This window comes from Triticum aestivum, chromosome 6D (genome assembly GCF_018294505.1).
Source record: "Triticum aestivum cultivar Chinese Spring chromosome 6D, IWGSC CS RefSeq v2.1, whole genome shotgun sequence".
Classification (NCBI taxonomy): Eukaryota; Viridiplantae; Streptophyta; class Magnoliopsida; order Poales; family Poaceae; genus Triticum; species Triticum aestivum.
In genome coordinates this window covers 288,755,470-288,774,017 of record NC_057811.1, presented here as the reverse complement: position 1 = coordinate 288,774,017, position 18,548 = coordinate 288,755,470, and positions in this window count along the sequence as shown.

Here is an 18,548-nt window from a genome sequence, read left to right as displayed (position 1 = left end):
GTATTTCAGGATATTCTTGACCGCTGTCCAGTGATCCACTCCTGGATTACTTTGGTACCTCCCTGCTAAACTTATAGCCAGGGACACATCAGGTCTGGTACACAGCATTGCATACATGATAGAGCCTATGGCTGAAGCATAGGGAACATCTTTCATCTTCTCTCTATCTTCTGCAGTGGTCGGGCATTGAGTCTTACTCAATCTCACACCTTGTAGTACAGGCAAGAACCCTTTCTTTGCTTGATCCATTTTGAACTTCTTCAAAACTTTGTCAAGGTATGTGCTTTGTGAAAGTCCAATTAAGCGCCTTGATCTATCTCTATAGATCTTAATGCCTAATATATATGCAGCTTCACCGAGGTCTTTCATTGAAAAACTTTTATTCAAGTATCCCTTTATGCTATCCAGAAATTCAATATCATTTCCAATCAGTAATATGTCATCCACATATAATATCAGAAATGCTATCGAGCTCCCACTCACTTTCTTGTAAATACAGGCTTCTCCAAAAGTCTGTATAAAACCAAATGCTTTGATCACACTATCAAAGCGTTTATTCCAACTCCGAGAGGCTTGCACCAGTCCATAAATGGATCGCTGGAGCTTGCACACTTTGTTAGTTCCCTTTGGATCGACAAAACCTTCCGGTTGCATCATATACAACTCTTCTTCCAGAAATCCATTCAGGAACGCAGTTTTGACATCCATTTGCCAAATTTCATAATCATAAAATGCGGCAATTGCTAACATGATTCGGACAGACTTAAGCATCGCTACGGGTGAGAAGGTCTCATCGTAGTCAATCCCTTGAACTTGTCGAAAACCTTTCGTAACAAGTCGAGCTTTATAGATAGTAACATTACCATCAGCGTCAGTCTTCTTCTTGAAGATCCATTTATTTTCAATGGCTTGCCGACCATCGGGCAAGTCAACCAAAGTCCATACTTTGTTCTCATACATGGATCCTATCTCGGATTTCATGGCTTCAAGCCATTTTGCGGAATCTGGGCTCACCATTGCTTCTTCATAGTTCGTAGGTTCGCCATGGTCTAGTAACATGACCTCCAGAACAGGATTACCGTACCACTCTGGTGCGGATCATGATCTAGTTGACCTACGAAGTTCAGTAATAACTTGATCTGAAGTTTCATGATCATTATCATTAACTTCCTCACTACTTGGTGTAGGTGTCGCAGAAACAGATCTCTGCGACGATCTACTTTCCAATAAGGGAGCAGGTACGGTTACCTCATCAAGTTCTACTTTCCTCCCACTCACATCTTTCGAGAGAAACTCCTTCTCTAGAAAGGATCCATTTCTAGCAACAAATATCTTGCCATCGGATCTGTGATAGAAGGTGTACCCAACTGTCTCCTTTGGGTATCCTATGAAGACACATTTCTCCGATTTAGGTTCGAGCTTATCAGGTTGAAGTTTCTTCACATAAGCATCGCAACCCCAAACTTTAAGATACGACAACTTTGGTTTCTTGCCAAACCATAGTTCATAAGGCGTCGTCTCAACGGATTTCGATGGTGTCCTATTTAGAGTGAATGCAGCCGTCTCTAAAGCATAACCCCAAAACGATAGCGGTAAATCAGTAAGAGACATCATAGATCACACCATATCTAGTAAAGTGCGATTACGACGTTCAGACACACCATTACGCTGTGGTGTTCCGGGTGGCGTGAGTTGCGAAACTATTCCGCATTGTTTCAAATGTAGACCAAACTCGTAACTCAAATATTCTCCTCCACGATCAGATCGTAGGAATTTTATTTTCTTGTTACGATGATTTTCAACTTCACTCTGAAATTCTTTGAACTTTTCAAATGTTTCAGACTTATGTTTCATTAAGTAGATATACCCATATCTGCTCAAATCATCTGTGAAGGTGAGAAAATAACGATATCCGCCACGAGCTTCAATATTCATCGGACCACATACATCTGTATGTATGATTTCCAACAAATCTTTTGCTCTCTCCATAGTTCCGGAGAACGGTGTTTTTGTCATCTTGCCCATAAGGCACGGTTCGCAAGTACCAAGTGATTCAAAATCAAGTGTTTCCAAAATTCCATCAGTATGGAGTTTCTTCATGCGCTTTACACCGATATGACCCAAACGGCAGTGCCACAAATAAGTTGCACTGTCATTATTAACTCTGCATCTTTTGGTTTCAACATTATGAATATGTGTATCACTACTATCGAGATTCATTAAAAATAGACCACTCTTCAAGGGTGCATGACCATAAAAGATATTATTCATATAAATAGAACAACCATTATTCTCTGATTTAAATGAATAACCGTCTCGCATTAAACAAGATCCAGATATAATGTTCATGCTCAACGCTGGCACCAAATAACAATTATTTAGGTCTAAAACTAATCCCGAAGGTAGATGTAGAGGTAGCGTGCCGACGGCGATCACATCGACTTTGGAACCATTTCCCACGCGCATCGTCACCTCGTCCTTAGCTAAACTTCGCTTAATCCGTAGCCCCTGTTTTGAGTTGCAAATATTAGCAACAGAACCAGTATCAAATACCCAGGTGCTACTGCGAGTATTAGTAAGGTACACATCAATAACATGTATATCACATATACCTTTGTTAACCTTGCCATCCTTCTTATCCGCCAAATACTTGGGGCAGTTCCGCTTCCAGTGGCCAGTCTGCTTACAGTAGAAGCACTCAGTTTCAGGCTTAGGTCCAGACTTGGATTTCTTCTCCTGAACAGCAACTTGCTTGCTATTCTTCTTGAAGTTCCCTTTCTTCTTCCCTTTGCCCTTTTTCTTGAAACTAGTGGTTTTACTGACCATCAACACTTGATGCTCCTTTTTGATTTCTACCTCCGCTGCCTTTAGCATTGCGAAGAGCTCGGGAATCGTCTTATCCATCCCTTGCATGTTATAGTTCATCACGAAGCTCTTGTAGCTTGGTGGCAGTGATTGAAGAATTCTGTCAATGACGCAATCATCCGGAAGTTGAACTCCCAGTTGAATCAAGTGATTATTATACCCAGACATTCTGAGTATATGCTCACTGACAGAACTATTCTCTTCCATCTTGCAGCTATAGAACTTATTGGAGACTTCATATCTCTCAATCCGGGCATTTGCTTGAAATATTAACTTCAACTCCTGGAACATCTCATATGCTCCATGACGTTCAAAACGTCGTTGAAGTCCCGGTTCTAAGCCGTAAAGCATGGCACACTGAACTATTGAGTAGTCATCAGCTTTGCTTTGCCAGACGTTCATAACTTCTGGTGTAGCTCTTGCAGGAGGCCTGGCACCTAGCGGTGCTTCCAGGACGTAATTCTTCTGTGCAGCAATGAGGATAATCCTCAAGTTACGGACCCAGTCCGTGTAATTGCTACCATCATCTTTCAACTTAGCTTTCTCAAGGAACGCATTAAAATTCAACGGAACAACAGCACGGGCCATATATCTACAATTAACATAGACAAGCAAGATACTATCAGGTACTAAGTTCATGATAAATTTAAGTTCAATTAATCATATTACTTAAGAACTCCCACTTAGATAGACATCTCTCTAATCATCTAAGTGATTACGTGATCCAAAGCAACTAAACCATGACCGATTAACACGTGAGATGGAGTAGTTTCAATGGTGAACATCACTATGTTGATCATATCTACTATATGATTCACGCTCGACCTTTCGGTCTCTGTGTTCCGAGGCCATATCTGTATATGCTAGGCTCGTCAAGTTTAACCCGAGTATTCCGCGTGTGCAACTGTTTTGCACCCGTTGTATTTGAACGTAGAGCCTATCACACCCGATTAACACGTGGTGTCTCAGCACGAAGAACTTTTGCAACGGTGCATACTCAGGGAGAACACTTTTATCTTGAAATTTTAGTGAGAGATCATCTTATAATGCTACCGTCAATCAAAGCAAGATAAGATGCATAAAGGATTAACATCACATGCAATCAATATAAGTGATATGATATGGCCATCATCATCTTGTGCTTGTGATCTCCATCTCCGAAGCACCGTGCTTGTGATCACCATCTCCGAAGCACCATCATGATCACCATCGTCACCGGCTCGACACCTTGATCTCCATCGTAGTATCGTTGTCGTCTCGCCAACTTATTACTTTTACGACTATCGCTACCGCTTAGTGATAAAGTAAAACTATTACATGGCGATTGCATCTCATACAATAAAGCGACAACCATATGGCTCCTGCCAGTTGCCGATAACTCGGTTACAAAACATGATCATCTCATACAACACATTATATCACATCATGTCTTGACCATATCACATCACAACATGCCCTGCAAAAACAAGTTAGACGTCCTCTACTTTGTTGTTGCAAGTTTTACGTGGCTGCTACGGGCTTAGCAAGAACCGTTCTTACCTACGCATCAAAACCACAACGATAGTTTGTCAAGTTGGTGCTGTTTTAACCTTCGCAAGGACCGGGCGTAGCCACACTCGGTTCAACTAAAGTGAGAGAGACAGACACCCGCCAGTCACCTTTAAGCAACGAGTGCTCCGAACGGTGAAACCAGTCTCGCGTAAGCGTACGCGTAATGTCGGTCCGGGCCGCTTCATCTCACAATACCGCTGAACCAAAGTATGACATGCTGGTAAGCAGTATGACTTATATCGCCCACAACTCACTTGTGTTCTACTCGTGCAAAGCATCAACGCATAAAACCAGGCTCGGATGCCACTGTTGGGTAACGTAGTAATTTCAAAAAAAATTCCTACGCACACGCAAGATCATGGTGATGCATAGCAACGAGAGGGGAGAGTGTTGTCCACGTACCCTCGTAGACCGACAGCGGAAGCGTTATTACAACGCGATTGATGTAGCCGAACGTCTTCACGATCCGACCGATCAAGTACCGAACGTACGGCACCTCCGAAGTTCTACACACGTTCAGCTCGATGACGTCCCTCGAACTCCGATCCAGCCGAGTGTTGAGGGAGAGTTTCGTCAGCATGACGGCGTGGTGACGATGATGATGTTCCACCGACGCAGGGCTTCGCCTAAGCTTCGCGACGGTATTATCGAGGTGTAATCTGGTGGAAGGGGGCACCGCACACGGCTAAAATATCGTATATCAAGTGTGTTCTTAGGTGCCCCCTGCCCCCGTATATAAAGGAGCAAGGGGAGGCCGGCTGCCTATGGGGCGCGCCAAAGAGAGGGGGGGAATCCTCCTCCTAGTAGGAGTAGGACTCCCCTTTCCTAGTCCTACTAGGAAAAGAAGGGGGGAAGGAAAGAGAGGGGGAGGGAGAGGGAAAGGGGGCTGCGCCCCCCTCTCCTAGTCCAACTAGGACTCCTCTGGGAGGGGGCGCACCACCTTCTGGCTGCTGCCCTCTCTCTCCCCTCAAGGCCCACTAAGGCCCAATACTTCCCCGGGGGGTTCCGGTAACCCTCCGGCACTCCGGTTTAATCCGAAACTTCTCCGGAACACTTCCAGTGTCCGAACATAGTCGTCCAATATATCAATCTTTACGTCTCGACCATTTCGAGACTCCTCGTCATGTCCGCGATCACATCCGGGACTCCGAACAACCTTCGGTACATCAAATCACATAAACTCATAATATAACTGTCATCGTAACTTTAAGCGTGCGGACCCTTTGGGTTCGAGAACTATGTAGACATGACCGAGACACCTCTCCGGTCAATAACCAATACTGGGACCTGGATGCCCATATTGGCTCCCACATATTCTACGAAGATCTTTATCGGTCAGACCGCATAACAACATACGTTGTTCCCTTTGTCATTGGTATGTTACTTGCCCGAGATTCGATCGTCGGTATCTCGATACCTAGTTCAATCTCGTTACCGGCAAGTCTCTTTACTCGTTCCGTAATACATCATCTCGCAACTAACTCATTAGTCACAATGCTTGCAAGGCTTATAGTGATGTGCATTACCGAGTGGGCCCTGAGATACCTCTCCGACAATCGGAGTGACAAATCCTATTCTCGAAATACGCCAACCCAACAAGTACCTTTGGAGACACCTGTAGAGCACCTTTATAATCACCCAGTTACGTTGTGACGTTTGGTAGCACACAAAGTGTTCCTCCGGGAAATGGGAGTTGCATAATCTCATAGTCATGGGAACATGTATAAGTCATGAAGAAAGCAATAGCAACATACTAAACGATCGGGTGCTAAGCTAACGTAATGGGTCATGTCAATCACGTCATTCTCCTAATGAGGTGATCCCGTTAATCAAATAACAACTCATGTCTATGGCTAGGAAACATAACCATCTTTGATTAACGAGCTAGTCAAGTAGAGGCATACTAGTGACACTTTGTTTGTCTATGTATTCACACATGTATTATGTTTCCGGTTAATACAATTCTAGCATGAATAATAAACATTTATCATGATACAAGGAAATATATAATACTTTATTATTGCCTCTAGGGCATATTTCCTTCAGCTAGTGGGTAGTTGTGGATTGTAGAAATACTTGTGTTGAAATTTGTGATTCCCGTAGCATGCACGTATGGTGAACCGTTATGTAACGAAGTTGGAGCATGAGGTATTTATTGATTGTCTTCCTTATGAGTGGCGGTCGGGGACGAGCGATGGTCTTTTCCTACCAATCTATCCCCCTAGGAGCATGAGGTATTTATTGATTGTCTTCCTTATGAGTGGCTTTGTGAAGATATCGGCTAGCTGTTCTTCAGTCTTCACATGCTCAATAGAAATGTCGCCCTTCAACACATGATCGCGAAGAAAATGATGACGAATCTGAATGTGCTTTGTCTTCGAGTGCTGAACTGGGTTGTGAGCAATCTTGATGGCACTCTCATTGCCACAGAAGAGAGGCACATTCTTCATGTTGACGTCGTAGTCCTTGAGAGTTTGCTTCATCCACAGCAGTTGAGCACAGCAATAACCAGCAGCAATGTACTCAGCTTCAGCAGTAGACAGTGATACGCAGTTCTGTTTCTTCAAGGACCAACAGACCAAAGATCGTCCGAGGAAATGACATGTACCAGATGTTGACTTGCGGTCCACATGATCACCAGCATAGTTAGAGCAGAATATCCAATGAGATCAAAAGCCGAGCCCTTGGGGTACCATAATCCAAGTGTTGGTGTGTGAGCTAGATATCGAAAAATATGCTTCACAGCCTTATGGTGTGATTCCTTCGGTGTAGCTTGAAATCGGGCACATATGCAAACACTAAGCATAATATCTGGCCTAGATGCACATAAATACAATAAAGAACCAATCATGGAGCGGTATATCTTTTGATCGAAGTCAATACCATTTTCATCAGTGCACAGATGGCCATTTGTGGGCATCGGAATTTTGACGCCTTTGCAATCTTGCATGCCGAATTTCCTCAGTACATCCTTGAGGTATTTCTCCTGAGATATGAATATGCCATTGCGCTGTTGACGAATTTGAAGACCTAAGAAGAATTTCAACTCTCCCATCATAGACATTTGATATTCTTCACTCATCATATAGGCAATTTCATCACTATAACGTTGGTCAGTACAACCAAAGATAATATCATCAACATATATTTGGCACACAAACAATTCACCATCATAAGATTTACTGAAAAGAGTAGGGTCGAGTGAACCGGGTTTGAAGCCTTTCTTCATGAGGAATTCCTTCAAAGTATCATACCATGCCCGAGGGGCCTGCTTGAGGCCATAGAGAGCCTTATTGAGTCCGAAGACTTTGTCAGGATGCTTTGGATCTTCAAAACGTGGGGGTTGAGCAACATATACTTCTTCCTCAAGCTTACCATTGAGGAATGCACTTTTCACATCCATTTGATATAAAGTGATATCATGATGGTTAGCATAAGCAAGTAATATGCGAATAGCTTCAAGTCTAGCAACAGGTGCAAAAGTTTCATCGAAATCAATTCCTTCAACCTGTGTGTAGCCTTGAGCTACAAGTCGTGCCTTATTCCTCACCACAAGGCCATTTTCATTTTGCTTGTTGCGGTAGATCCACTTTGTGCCAATGATATTGTGCTTGCGAGGATCTGGACGTTTAACCAGTTCCCAGACGTTGTTGAGTTCGAATTGATGTAATTCTTCTTGCATGGCCTGAATCCACTCAGGCTCCAGAAATGCTTCATCTACCTTAGCGGGCTCTGTGATAGAGACAAAAGAATAGTGCCCACAAAAGTTAGATAAATGTGAAGCTTTTGAGCGTGTGAGAGGACCTGGTGCTTCAATGTCATCGATGATCTTTTCAACTTGCACTTCTTTTGCAACGCGAGGATGAGTAGGTTGTCGTCGAGGAATTTGATCAGCATTTTCTTTAGCACCATTTTCTTCAGGTGCATTAGCTCGATGTTCTTCACGTTCTGGAATGAATTCTTCAGCAGATTCTTCAGTAGGAATGACATCCAGTAGCCTTGAACTTGATAGTTTCCTCAGGTGCTGGTTCATCTATCACATAGGGTAGGTGCTCTCTTTGCGAGCCATTAGTTTCATCGAACCGCACATCTATAGTTTCAACAACCTTGTGAAGAACGTTGTTGAAGACTCTGTAGCTGTGCGAGTCCTTTCCGTAACCAAGCATAAAACCTTCATGTGCTTTCGGTGCAAATTTAGCATTGTGATGAGGATCTCTAATCCAACATTTAGCACCGAAGACTTTGAAATAACTCACATTGGGTTTCTTGTCAGTGAGGAGTTCATAGGCAGTCTTCTTGAAGAATATGTGAAGATATACCCTGTTGATGATGTGGCAAGCAGTATAAATTGCCTCAATCCAGAAGTGACGAGGCGTCTTGTACTCATCAAGCATAGTGCGAGCCATCTCAACAAGAGTTCTGTTCTTGCGCTCCACGACGCCATTCTGCTGAGGAGTGTAAGGAGCAGATAACTCATGAGTAATACCAAGTTCATCAAGATAGTCATCAAGACCAGAATTCTTGAACTCAGTTCCATTGTCACTTCTGATGTGCTTGATTTTCACACCGAAGTTGGTTGAAGCCCTCGAGGAAAATCGTTTGAAGACTTCCCGCACTTCATGTTTGTAAGTAACAATGTGTACCCATGTGTATCGAGAGTAATCATCAACAATAACAAAGCCATAGAGAGATGCATCATTTGTGACTGCTGAGTAATGGTTAGGACCGAAGAGATCCATATGAAGCAATTCAAATGGTCGAGTAGTGGTCATGATAGTCTTCGCTGGATGCTTAGCCTTGGTCATCTTTCCAGCTTCACAAGCTCCACACAAGTGATCCTTGAGGAATTTGACATTCTCAATGCCAATGACGTGCTTCTTCTTCGCAAGCGTGTGCAAATTCCTCATGCCTGCATGACCAAGTCGTCGATGCCATAGCCAGCCTTCTGAAGCTTTTTCAAGTAGGCAAACGGCTGGTTGCGGTCCTGTAGAGAAATCAACAATATACAAGTCTCCTCTCCTAAAGCCTTCGAAGACTTTGGAATTGTCAGCTTCCATAACCACAACACAACGATACTTGCCAAAGACAACAACCATATAAGATCACAAAGCATTGAGACAGACATGAGGTTGTATCCTAAGGACTCGACAAGCATGACTTTGTCCATGTGTCGATCCTTTGTGATCGCAACCTTACCTAGACCCAATACCTGACTTTTGCCTTTGTCAGCGAAGATGATATGCTTCAGATGCGATGGCGATAAGGGAGCATCCATCAATAGATTCTTGTCACCAGTCATGTGATTTGTACATCCACTATCGAGGACCCACTCAGTGGCTTTGGGTTGATCATCCTGCAGATGAATTAGTGCAGCTTACGAACTTCATATGCTTCATCAGTGAAGAATATGACATCACAATTCATCAGACCAATTTCATCAAGCAATGCAACAGTTAAAACAGTATGAGGACGTGAGAAATGAAAGTTCATTTCTTCATGATTAGCCTGCGTCCTTTCAGGCGCATTTTAGGTCTCCAGCAAATTCTTCAGACGTTAAAGTACGTCTGGAGACCTGACCCTGCATAAGAGATTAGTTCTTTTTCTTCACCACCCACATCTGAAGGGGTGGCAAAGAGTTCATCACTCTGCGAGCTCCATACGAGAAAGGTGGCATAGAAGCCAATCCATTCCGTTTCACATAAGAGGAGTTAGGGTAAGCATATGAATAAGCAGAGAAATTCTTTGAGGACTTATGAACATAATGATTAGAAGAATAATGCTCATATTCATAGCCCTTGGCTCTTCCCTGCGAAACAGAGTTGTTAGCACGATGAAGTTCATATGAGGACTTTGATCCTTTTGAGGAATTTGATCCATGTGAGGAATTTGGTCCGTATGAGGACTTGGATCCATATGAAGAATTTGGTCCATATGAAGAATTTGATCTGGGGTTCCTTTTCTTCACAGGTGGTGTCATGAGGACATTCACCTGAAGACTTTCAAGGCACCTTTTGGGAACCCAGATTTTCTTCATAGGAGAACCGTTCCTGCAGTTAGTGCCAACATATCTAGCAAATACTTCACCATTCTGATTCTTAAACAGTTTATAGTTGGAGTCAAATGACTCATCAGAAGAATGAGAAGATTCACATGTAAAGCCAGATAAATTAGATGGATCAACTAGAGGTCCCTTTGCAGCAACCCATGAGGTTTTGGGGTACTGCTCAGGCTTCCAATATGTACCATCAGCATTGAGTTTCCTCTCAAAGGCAATACCCTCTTTCCTAGGGTTCCTGTTGAGGATCTGCTTTTTAAGCACATCACAAAGAGTCTGATGCCCTTTGAGGCTTTTGTACATGTCTGTCATGTACAATTCCTTCAGCCCTGCATAGTCAGTGATACTAGCAATGTCCTCAGATGAGGAATTAGTGATAGCAGAGACAGTTGAAGAATTTGTAGCATTAGAAGCATTTGAACATTCAGGTGAAGAATTAGCAGATTCACGTTCAATGCATTTCAAACATGGAGGAACAAATTCTTCCTGAGCAGCGCTGATTTGTTGAGCAAGTAATGAATCGTGCTCCTTCTGAAGATCTTCATAACTCACTCTTAGCTTCTCAATATCTTGCTTTCTTTGAAGAAATTCATAAGAAAGCTTCTCATGATCAGATAAGAGAGTGTTATGATGACCTTGAAGGTTGTCAAACCTAGTCTGAAGTCTCTGAAGATTTTCAGTCAAGGTTTTAGTGCGATCCATTTCTTCACCCAACATATCATCACTTTTTTCTAGCATGTTTTGAACCTTTTCAAAAGCCCTTTGTTGTTTCACAGCAATCTTAGCAAGTTTAGAGTAGCTGGGCTTGAGGTTTTCATCAGATTCATTCTCACTAGATTCAGAGGAGGTATATTTGAGTACCTTGGAACCCTTTGCCAGGAAGCAATAGGTGGGAGCGTAGTCATCATTGCCTTCATCAGCCTTGTTGGTGAGGTCATTTTCTTCAGTGTTGAAGATGGACTTGCTGACGAATGCAGTAGCGAGGGCTAGGCTCGCCACACCGGACTCGGACTCCTCAGATGCCTCCTCTTCCTCATTTTCTTCAGATTTCTCAGAGTCCATTTCCTTGCCAATGAATGCCCGAGCCTTCCTGGAGCTGCTCTTCTTGTGAGATGAAGACTTTGAGGATTTTGATGATGAAGATTTTGAGGATTTCTTTCTTCGCATCATCAGAACTGTAATCCTTGTATTTCTTCTTCTTTGATTCCTTTTCCCACCGAGGACAGTCTTGAATGTAGTGTCCAGGTTTCTTGCACTTGTGACAAAGCCTCTTCTTGTAGTCATTGGATGAGGAATCATTGCTCCTTGAGGGTCTTCCAAAGCGACCACGTCTTGAGAACTCCTGGAATTTCTTCACGAGCAGTGCTAGTTCATGGCTCAGTTCTTCAGGATCACCAAGGCTGCTGCCAGAGTCTTCATCTTCAGACTCAAAAACTGCCTTGGCCTTCAGTGCACGTGATCTGCCATAGCTCGAACCATAGAGATCTCTCTTTTCAGCAAGCTGGAACTCATGAGTATTTAGCCTCTCGAGGATATCAGCGGGATCAAGTGACTTGTAATCAGCACGCTCTTGTTATCATCAATGCCAGAGTATCAAATGAGGAATCAAACGATCTCAGCAGTTTCTTCACCACCTCATGGTCGGTGATGTCAGTGGCACCAAGTGCTTGAAGCTCATTTGAGATGTCAGTGAGGCGATCGAAGGTTTGTTGAACATTTTCATTGTCGAGTCTTTTGAAGCGGTTGAAGAGATTGCGAAGAACATCAACTCGAGAGTCATGCTGTGTTGAGACTCCTTCATTGACTTTGGACAGCCTATCCCAGATAAGCTTAGCAGTTTCCAAAGCACTCACTCTTCCATACTGTCCTTTGCTCAGATGGCCACAAATGATATTCTTCGCTTGAGAATCGAGTTGCTTGAATCTCTTCACATCAGCAGCATTCAGAGAAGGTGTGACTGAGGGAACACCATTTTCCACAACATACCAGAGATCGTTATCAATTGCCTCAAGATGCATTCGCATCTTATTCTTCCAGTAGGGGTAGTCTGCCCCATCGAAGGTAGGACACCCAGCAGAGACCTTGATCATACATGCGGTCGACATAACTAAAACTCCAGGCGGTTAAACCAAAATCACACAGAACAAGGGAGTACCTTGCTCTGATACCAATTGAAAGTGCGTTATATCGACTAGAGGGGGGTGAATAGGCGATTTTTATGAATTCTTCACTGAGGAATATGCGGGTGAGGAAATTCCTTAGCGAAGAACTACTTGCAGCGGAATAAGTACTCAGAAGTAAACATAACAGAACACAAGCATGTTCATCATGATGAAATGAAGACAAGCACTGAGTACAGAAAGCATAAACACAGGATAACACAAGATGAAGACAAACAGACTGAAGAAATTGAACTAAGGAAATTGAGAAAGTCTTCAGTCAAAGTCTTCAAACACAGATATGAATAGCACACAACACAGTAATGAAGAAATGAAAGAGTTGAGGAAATAGAACCAATAAGCTTGGTGAAGACAATGATTTGGTAGACCAGTTCCAACTGTTGTCTCAGTTGTACATCTGGTTGGAGCGGCTAGGTATTTAAACCTGAGGACACACAGTCCTCACCGTATTCTCCTTGAGCTAAGGTCACACAGACCTCGCCCAATCACTCGTGGTAAGTCTTTAGGTGACTTCCGAACCTTCACAAACTCGGTCACTCGGCGATCCACAATTTCCTCTTGGATGCTCTAGACCATGACGCCTAACTGTCTGGAAGAAGCACAGTCTTCAAAGGTAACAAGCATCGGATCCACGCAGGATCAATCTCTTCAGTGATGCTCAATCACTTTGGGTTTGTAGGTGTTTGGGTTTGGGTTTTCCTCACTTGATGATTTTCGCTCAAAGTCCTCGGAGGATGGGATGCTCTCAAATGACAAGTGTCAGTTTCTCTCGGAGCAGCCAACCAGCTAGTGGTTGTAGGGGGCGGCTATTTATAGCCTAGGGAGCAGCCCGTCATGATAATACATAAATGCCCTTCAATGATATGACCGTTAGGTGGGTAGATATTTTGGGACAGCTGGCGCGTAGCACAGCAACGGTCGGAAATTTGAGTATCAAATTCCTTAGGGCTATCATGTTCCTCACTGTGTAGGCAATCCGCACTGGCGAATTCCTAACTCCTCAATCAGAACAAATTCCCCAGAGACCAGAAGAACTTCGTCTCTGTCACTGAAGAATATGACTGAACTGTATGAGATTTCCAATGGCTTCACTCGAAGGGATTGGTAGGTGTAGGATTTTGAGTTGAGCATCACATGGAAATTTTTCCTTAGTATTTCCTCGACCCCCTTTAACAGTACTGTGTTTCCTATGACTCAAGAAAGAGAAAATGAAACTACGAAAACAAAAGTCTTCACGCTTCATGTTCCTCAAATGAATACCAAGTCTTCAAGGTCACACCAATTTCTTCACTTTCAAAGTCTTCAGAAAGTCTTCAGAAATCCAAAGTCTTCAGTCGAAGAACTTCATTTTTAGGGGTCGACTTTCTCTGTAAATATCAAACTCCTCATAGACTTATAGACCTGTGTAGACTCATAAACACATTAGTCCCTTAACCTATAAGTCTTCAATACACCAAAATCACTAAGGGGCACTAGATGCACTTACACCCTATGTCTTTAACGTGGGCACACACAAATTCGATGGCACTCTTTATCGATCGCGCGCGCGCACACACACACATCATCCCTCTCTTCGATTCTATGGATACCTCAATCCGATGATACCTCCACTCTCTTCTCGTGATCGCCCCCTCTATATATATGATATATCCAGGACTCTATTTTCACACACATTGCATATGTTACATTTTTTGATTGACACCCCCCCCCCCGCCAAAAAAACACTCACGAACCCACACACTATATCTCTCTACGTTTGTATCTCTCTCACACAACCCCACGTAGGTGGTGTACATACACGAAGAGAATAGGTGCACGTACTCACGCTTCGTGCCCACCCACACCCGCGCGGGTACACGGTGGAGCTCATTTCTGTACGAAATGGCAGCCCATGTGCTAATTTGAACGCGTGTAGCGGTTGTTTACCTATGAGGTCGTGTACCACGCGTGCACGAAACAAAGTTTGACTTGATGTGTTGGCGCGTTATTTTTAAATGAAGTTATATCGCTCAATGGCACGTACGCAGAATATAAAACGATTTTTATGGAGAAAAAGGTAGTTTGCTCCACTATATACAATGGAGCCTGCCTGCCTGGGTTTGTCTCTCTTCAGAGTATCTCACACAAGGCGGCGGTGGCCTCTCTCTCTCACTGTTGGTCACTGATCCAGCCGCATCACATCCACCGGAGGAAAGGGAGGATGTGCATCGTTTCTCCGTTCGACGACGCCGAGGCAGCACGTCCCAATCTACGGTACCCACCATTCTCTCTGACCAAGCTCCGGTGCGGTAGGGCCTACGCCACCTGCTCGCTGCCGCAGTATGGGCAGATCCCGCCCGCCGCCACTCACCTAGTTACATCCCGACGACCCCCAGGTATCCCCTCCGGCCTTGCTCCACTGCCCGTCTTCCCACGTCGCTGCATGTGGAAAATCTTGCATGTGGATCTAACATAGTTCTTTGCCCAAAACGTAGCTCGTCCGGCGTACTTTCCATATTGCAATCTCGTCCTCACACCGTTTTAGACAAACACAATCGGGTTGTTGTCTTCCCTTAGGACATGGAATATGCTTATTTTTTGTCGCCGCATGTGTCATCAACTGTTATTGGCCAGTAATTGTTTCCTTTCTACCTCTTTTTTGCAAACAGGGCTATCCATTTCACCTCTTTGCTATTGCGACCTTTTGGTGAACTGCACAAATCACTTTTTTCTTAAGAGTTTTTTGTGCAGTTGTACTAAAATGTCACACGGGCAACGTCTACATTTCAGTGCGACTGCACAAAGGGAGATTGGTTTTGCTCTATCGTCCCCATCCAACTCCGAGCCTAATCTTCTCCAACTATTTGCTTAGTCTTCTCCAACTAGTTAGTCTTAAGAGAGACTGCAAAGGTGACCGGCTTCTATTTGTGTGTTTATTGTTTCGTCAGCAGTCCTCTATTATCGTAATCACACTTAATATCTTTGGAACAGGGATGCTCAGCTCTATTTTAGTGGAACTGCACAACAAGCTTGTTGCATGCTCCAGACAACTACTTTTTCCCAACATGCCTTGTTGATTTAGACAGAGCTGGGGGGACGTTCCTGCCAATGAAAGCATGGATCAATTTTAATTTAACACCTTCTCACAACTTTATCTTCAGTTGTGATGTAAATATTAGCTCTGATATGCTAATCATTGAGATGCATTAGCAAGGAAGTTAGTTTTTTATTGTTTCCGAAAGAGCATCGATGGCAAGACACACGAAACAAAAGCTGAAAGCTCAGAGCATTGTACAATTCATGTCGCTGGAAAATTATTTGTATAGTACGTCAATTATGTAAACAAATTATGGAATCTTGATAGCGTTGCCAGAAGCCTCTTCAGCATCTGGGTCCATGTGCCATGCACAAAATTATACTTCCTCCGTTCCTAAATATTTATCTTTTTACAAATTTCAAATGGACATATTTTAGAGTGTAGATTCACTCAGTTTGCTTCGTATGTAGTCACTCGTTGAAATCTCAAGAAAGACAAATACTCCGTAGTATATTTAAGAACGGAGGGAGTAGTGCACAACCGCATGGGAGACTCAGCCCGGTTGTTGCACCGCACTAATAGTGAGTAGTAATGAGCAGTCAAATCATAAGCCCCATGATACGTCTCCAACGTATCTATAATTTTTGATTGTTCCATGCTATTATATTATCTGTTTTGGATGTTTATGGGCTTTATTAAACACTTTTATATTATTTTTTGGGACTAACCTATTGACCCAGAGCCCAGTGCCAGTTCCTGTTTTTCCCCTTGTTTTAGTGTTTCGAAGAAAAGGAATATCAAACGGAGTCGAAACGGAATGAAACCTTCTGGAGAAGTTATTCTTGGAAAGAAAGAAACCCGGGAGACTTGGAGTGCACATCAGGAAAGCAACGAGGGAGGCACGAGGCAGGGGGCGCGCCCACCCCCCCTGGGCGCGCCCTCCACCCTCGTGGGCCCCTTGTGGCTCCCCTGACGTATTTCTTCCTCCTATATATACCATATACCCTAAAACCTTCGGGGAACGGAATAGATCGGGAGTTCTGCCGCCGCAAGCCTCTGTAGCCACCAAAAACCAATCGGGACCCTGTTCCGGCACCCTGCCGGAGGGGGGGGAACCCTCACCGGTGGCCATCTTCATCATCCCAGCGCTCTCCATGACGAGGAGGGAGTAGTTCACCCTCGGGGCTGAGGGTATGTACCAGTAGCTATGTGTTTGATCTCTCTCTCTCATGTTCTTGAGGTCATTCGATCTTGATGTATCGCGAGCTTTGCTATTATAGTTGGATCTTATGTTGTTTCTCCCCCTCTACTCTCTTGTAATGGATTGAGTTTTCCCTTTTGAAGTAATCTTATCGGATTGAGTCTTTAATGATTTGAGAACACTTGATGTATGTCTTGTCGTGCGTATCTGTGGTGACAATGGGATATCACGTGATTCACTTGATGTATGTTTTGGTGATCAACTTGCGGGTTCCACCCATGAACCTATGCATAGGGGTTGGCACACATTTTTGTCTTGATTCTTCGGTAGAAACTTTGAGGCACTCTTTGAGGTTCTATGTGTTGGTTGAATAGATGAATCTGAGATTGTGTGATGCATATCGTATAATCATGCCCACGGATACTTGAGGTGACATTGGAGTATCTAGGTGACATTAGGGTTTTGGTTGATGTGTGTCTTAAGGTGTTATTTTACTACGAACTCTAGGGCTGTTTGTGACACTTATAGGAATAGCCCAATGGATTGATCGGAAAGAATAACTTTGAGGTGGTTTCGTACCCTACCATAATCTCTTCGTTTGTTCTCCGCTATTAGTGTGGAGTGACTCTTTGTTGCATGTTGAGGGATAGTTATATGATCCAATTATGTTATTATTGTTGAGAGAACTTGCACTAGTGAAAGTATGAACCCTAGGCCTTGTTTCCTAGCATTGCAATACCGTTTACGCTCACTTTTATCATTAGGCACCTTGCTGTTTTTATATTTTCAGATTACAAAAACCTATATCTACCATCCATATTGCACTTGTATCACCATCTCTTCGCCAAACTAGTGTGCCTATACAATTTACTATTGTATTGGGTGTGTTGGGGACACAAGAGACTCTTTGTTATTTGGTTGCAGGGTTGCTTGAGAGAGACCATCTTCATCCTACGCCTCCCACGGATTGATAAACCTTAGGTCATCCACTTGAGGGAAATTTGCTACTGTCCTACAAACCTCTGCACTTGGAGGCCCAACAACGTCTACAAGAAGAAGGTTGCGTAGTAGACATCAAGCAGTTTCTGGCGCCGTTGCCGGGGAGGTGAGTGCTTGAAGGTATATCTTTAGATCTTGCAATCGAATCTTTTTGTTTCTTGTTTTAGCACTAGTTTAGTTTATAAAAGAAAACTATAAAAAATGGAATTGAGTTTGTCTCATACGCTTCGTCTTTTTAATATCTTTTGTGAGTATGATGGAAAGGAAAATTGTGCCAAAGTGTTAGAAGAAGGATGCATTAAAATGTTTGGCACTAAATCTTTGAATGATGAGCATGATTGCAATGTTGTTAGTATGAATTCCTTGAATATCCATGATGCTAATGATATGCAAATCCCCAAGCTTGGGGATGCTATGTTTGATGAAGATGACATATTTGAGAATATATTTGCTGAAATTAATGTTTGTCCCAAGCTTGGGGATGCTACGTTTAATGAAGATGATATTTTTAGCCTCCCAAGTTTTGATATGCAAAGTTGTTATGATGATAGCATGCCTTCTACCTATGATTATTATAGTGATGAAAGTGGGTTTGGAAGAGTGTCAACTTTAGGAAGTAATGATCCCACTATTTTGGAGGATGTTGAATCTTATAATATTTATGAAAGTGGATTTGGAGAG